This window comes from Pholcus phalangioides, unplaced genomic scaffold, assembly GCF_987345545.1.
Source record: "Pholcus phalangioides strain wild (caught in Gottingen) unplaced genomic scaffold, Ppha-v1.0 ptg000012l_1, whole genome shotgun sequence".
NCBI lineage: Eukaryota > Metazoa > Arthropoda > Arachnida > Araneae > Pholcidae > Pholcus > Pholcus phalangioides.
The window spans coordinates 20,328,066-20,333,744 of NW_028301605.1; positions in this window are offsets into that span (position 1 = coordinate 20,328,066).

Sequence of the window (5,679 nt, forward strand, 5' to 3'; positions counted from 1 at the left end):
TTGCAGGTAATGGTTGTTGAAATTTTTTTCTAGATTATTACCATCATGTTATACGAACTGTGGAATGATATCTGTAAACTTAATGTTCACTTTGTTTAATTTCCTATTGGGGGTTTGTTTTATCAATTATAAACTTGAAGACGTCTACATGCCTTATTATAATGGTTATATAAAAAAGAGTTCGGCGTACATCAGGTATTTAGGGGAAGAAAATTTGCCGGGTATAACAACAATCATTGGTATTAAAAGAAAGCAGAATCTTGTTGTATACTTTTGTTTGATCATCGTGCATAGAGGAAATGAAATCTTTCTCCTCCAGAACAGCAATAATAAAAGCTATTAAGACAGCTATTTAGGACATCAATGATTTCATAAATTTTATGTGTGGCTAATGGGATCAGTTACAGAATAGTTGGTTCAGATTAGAAGGATTATATCGACAGTAATAAACAGAGGTTCTCAGAAGTAGTTAGTTGATGGGTGTCTAAAGTTTTATCCTGCTTGTTGATAGAGAAGCTTCAATTTTTTCTTCAACGGCATTTATGGTTTTTTTATTATTTACAGTCTGTGATGTCTTCATGGTTGGGCTAACTGGGCCTTTGATTCAAACAGGGTCCGCAAATTATTAAAGACTTCTATTAATTCTGAAATTGTTTCTTTCACCAATTTCATTGGTTCTGATTTTATTTTATTTTTTCTAAAATTCTGTACCATGAATGAAAAAACTCCCTACTTTTCTTTTGGAGAGGGGGAGAAATTATTTCCAAAAATTTACCTAAGAGGGAAAAAGGTCTGTTGTCTGTGTTTTTTTTCTCCCCAAAAATATTTCGCGTGCATAAAGTAAAATTGCTACCATCGTCGTGAAGACACCAGGAAGAAATGTTGCATTTTGGCTACGAGATGACAAAATTCACCAAACACCCAATGTTAGTGCCTCTTCTCCACAGTTGAATTGGTAAGACAACCTTTGTCCTGCTTTTTTTTTTTGGCTTGATAGCCATTTTTTTGTTGCTGTGAAGTTAGTATGAATGTAGTAATGATAGGTAATTTAAAACCATTGTTTGACGATAATTAGTGACTTGGCATAAATTGGCGATGGCTAGCGCAGTGCCACTTTTATCTGTGTATGGTTTTTGTACGTCTATTCCCCCTAATTCTCATTCTCTAGATTCAGTAACTGTTGTTTTTTTTTTATACCAAATGCCATCTCCTCAAACTCATTAAGACCGCCCTGTTTTTTTTAATTGATTGTGTAAGACGTATTACAAAAGAATCATATTCTTTACTTCCTGAAAGCACTTGCATAAGTATGGTCCTGACAATATGAGGTGATTGGGACTATTGAAATGTGGAGCACCCTTTTTTTCCAGAAAATAAGCTAATAGTAATGTTCACGGCAGTATTTGAGTATAAGAGTATCTTTCTGGCTACCATGAGTGAAGTACAAAGTTCAAATAGCTTGATTAAAGTGTGAGCGATTATTTTAATTTTTTTTAATGCAGAGAAATATCGGCAATTGGTGACTTATTCTTGAGGGAAATTTTTCATTTTGTGTGGTTTTCTGTTAATAATTGATTAACCATGTTGTTTTTTCTGAATTTCGTGTTCAGAATGATGTGAGCATATTTAATAGCGCTCGAGATTGTTACTGCTGATATTATTGTGAGGAAAAAAAACAGCTTAATCATCGCTCATTGTGTAGAGTTAGTCAATGTTAAACAGCGTCTGTACCAAAGATATCCCGAAAGACTTGTTGTGGTTGTTTCAGAGCTGTGTAATACAATGCTCTATGAAATGTTTCTTGGTTTTTATATGTAAATGATTATTTAAAATATTTCGAGTGTGATCGCTGATATGAAATTTCAATGCACCATATGTACACTGTCTGGCCAAAAAAAGGAAAAAGTTCTGACTCTTGATGATTTCTTGATTCAGCTTTTAACAAGAATTGAACATGCATTCGTCATGTAATTTTGTGAAGGCATGCTATATCACAAAACTTACTTTAATAGAATTTGCATCAGTTTTGTAAGACGAGTCAAATCACTCGTCAGACATCTCTATCATAATTTTTGTTCTCTCGATTGGATTTTGGTGGATGAAAATCCAAAATTTCAGAATGATAACTCAATCATTTTTTACACAGTTTGAGACAAATGTATTTTGGCATTGTCATTCTTGATCGTGCCATCACCTTTCAAGAATAAAATGTCTGATGGATGGGTAAACGTGGTTGTTAAGTGCACCTAAATGCCCAGATCACAAAACTACTTTTATTTTTGGCCAGACGGTGTATAACAAGTAACAGTTGGTGCTTTGTAATGAAATTTTCACTGTATTTGATTGCTTGTGGGAAGCAAATAATAAATAATTTTGTGTGACGTATAGCACTTTTTGTCTGAGTTATACGAGTGCTTAAATTGTATACAGAGGAACAATATTGCGTTTTCAATAATAATTCGACAGAAATAAAAATATATAGATTCAGAAGAAGTAGTGGTCATAGCTTCATTGAAAAAAAGAATGCATTACTGTATTACATGCTGTATTTCATGTTATTTTGGCGGATTTAATTATATCTACACAAAAGGTGCTTGGAGCAATTAACTCTTTAAAAATATACCATATTTTAAGATCTATAAGGAACCCCTGATTTTTTTGGGTTTATAATTTGAAAAAGACATATCCTTAATATTATCCATGTAATAAGAACTCACCCCCCCCCCCCATTTTTTTTGGCAAAAAGTGGTTTCTTATACACATAGACCTGCCAACTCTCCGGATTTGGTCTGGCAATGCCGGATTTTTTAAACGTTTACAGGGTTTCCAGATTTTAATTACATATTGTCGGGTTTGATGAAAAAAATGAAATTATTTTTCATTGATTTTGGAATTATCTCTTCCATTAATTCTAAAATTTTCTTTCATTAATTATAGAATTTTCTTTCATTAATTTGAAATTATCTCTAATTAATTCTATAATTTTTCTATCATTAGGAATTATATATCTTTCCTTAATTCTGGAATTCTCGCTTTCATTAATTTTGGGATTCTCAATTTTTCATTAATTTAGGAATTAACTTTCATTAATGCTGAAATTATCTCTTTCTTCATTCTGGAATTATCCCTTTCCTTCATTCCGGAATTCTTTCATTAATGCTGAAATTATCTCACATTTATTCTAGAATATTTTCTTTCATTAATTTTGGAATGTTTGCTTTCATTAATTCTGGAATTACCTTTCATTAATACTGAAATTATCTCTCTCATTAATTTTGGAATTACCTTTCATTAATACTGAAATTATCTCTCTCATTAATTTTGGAATTATCTCACCAATGCTGAAATTATTTCTTTCGTTTATTGTTTTAAACTCCTATTTATGCCATAAGAAAATAACATTGTGTGTGCTTTACCGAGTCACGCGATCTTCCGACGAAAGATGTTGGGGCACACCATTCTCAGCAAAGCGTATGAAAGACATTATTTAGAAATTATTAATACGCTTTGATTCTCAGCATTGCCAAGATGGAGACCGCTGACGTCATACTCTCTCTCTCCAGAAATATAAGCTTGATGACAATAAGTCAAAACCATTACATTAACCGTTACATTACTGGAAAAAACATCCAACTGCCGCGACGGCAGACACATCGAATGCAAGGAAATCACGTGACTCTGTGAAAACACAGTTCGTGCGTGACAATTTGCTCATAGAAATGTACAGTTCGGTCTCTATATTGCATTTTAAAGTTTTAAAAAAAGGATAGAGAATAATTTCTTTCGTTAATGCTGAAAAATTTCATCAATTCTGCAATTTTCCTTCATTAATTCTGAAGTTTTCTTTCATTAATGCTGAAATTATTTCTTTATTAATGCTGGAATTATTTATTTCATTGATTCTGAAATTATATCTCATTAATTCTGGAATTATAACTATTTTTTTCATTATAATTGGTGCCCATACGTCACGCATTCCCCGGGACAGTCCTTTCATTTTCCTTTGAGAAGAAATATAAAATATTATATTTCTCCTCTAAAAAAGAGGTATTTCCTGTTTTTCTGGCCGTCCCGACTTTTTGGCAAACGCGTCCCGGTTTTTCCCCGTATTTTACAAGAAGCCTACTTGAATTTTTTTTCTTTATTAAAGTCAAAGATTGAAATTATTTTTCAACTCATAAATTATATTATTATAATTACAACTATAAATAAGAATATTAATCTCCCACATTTGCTTTGATGAATGTTTTTTTTTATCGTAGAATTCATTTTAATCCACTACAATTTGCAATAATGTTTTATTTCCCGCCATTGTGATTTTTCCATAATTTCAGCAATATTTGGCAACTTTGGTTTTGGCATCATTTTTAGCAATAATTGGCGATGTCCCGTATTTGGAATACTAATTTCCCGTATTTCTCACGATAAAATATGGACAGCCTAATTATAATATAATCTCGATGGTAGTCTGCTTGTACCAAGGTCTTTTGTTTTGGGTATCTCCTCATGTACCTAAAAAATAACTGAACTGTGACTTGCAATATTCAGTTCAGTTCTTTGGCTTCATTCATAAAGAACTAAACTGAATGAGGTAGTCTGCTTTTTTTAAATGAGCTTCACCTTTTAAATTGTTATTATTTGTTGCGTAAGATGGCAGTAGCAGTAGTAGAATAAAAAGAGGAAAACATTTTTAATGTGTCATCTGCTTCCACCAAAGTTATTTGTTTTAGACACCTCCTTATGTACCAAAAAAATAACTGAACCGTATATTAGAACATTCAGTTCAGTTCTTGGGCTTCTACTATAAGGAACCTGACTGAATGAAGTATTCTGCTTTCCTTAAAAATTAAGCTTCACCTGATAAATAGTTATTATTTTTAAGATAAGATGGCAGCAGCAGTAGTAAAATAAAAAAAGGCGAAATTTTCACCTGTCGTTTGTGTCTACCAGGGGTATTTGTTTTAGGCACCTCCTTATGTACCGAATAAAGAGGGGAACCGTGAATTCGAACATCCAATTCAGTTCTTCAGCTTCACTCTCAGAAGGAACCACACTGAATAGAATATTCTGCTTTTTTCAGGGTCTAGGTCAATTCGTCGCGCTCAACTTGCCGCAGGACAATTCGTCGCATTCAATTTGTCGCAGCGTCAATTCATCGTGCTACAAACTCGTCGCGGTACAAATTTGTCGCAGACTCATTTCGTCGCGGTACAAATTTGTCGCAGACTCATTTCGTCGCAGTACAAATTTGTCGCAGGCTCATTTCGTCGCAGTACAAATTTGTCGCAGGCTCATTTCGTCGCAGTACAAATTTTTCGTAGACTCATTTCATCGCGACAAATTTGAATTTCTTTAAAATTCATGTGTTTGTTGTGATCTTATAAATAGAGTAGTTGCTTTAGGCGTAAAAAATGGAACTAATTTTTTTTCCTCATTTATTGGAAATGTTCTTCCTTCCCATCTGTTTTAATTTTTAACAAATGAAGGAAAGTATTCATTGAAGTCATTAAATTTTTAAAATTTAATTTTTACAATATAAGCCGCATTTCTGTCGGGATTTCCATTTCTCGCAGTGAGGGATGTTGAAAAGCTCACCCAAATAAAAAATTGAGATCAAATAAATTTTGAAAATTTAGTTTCCATCGTATAGGCCGCGGTTCCCGCTTTCTATGTATCCAT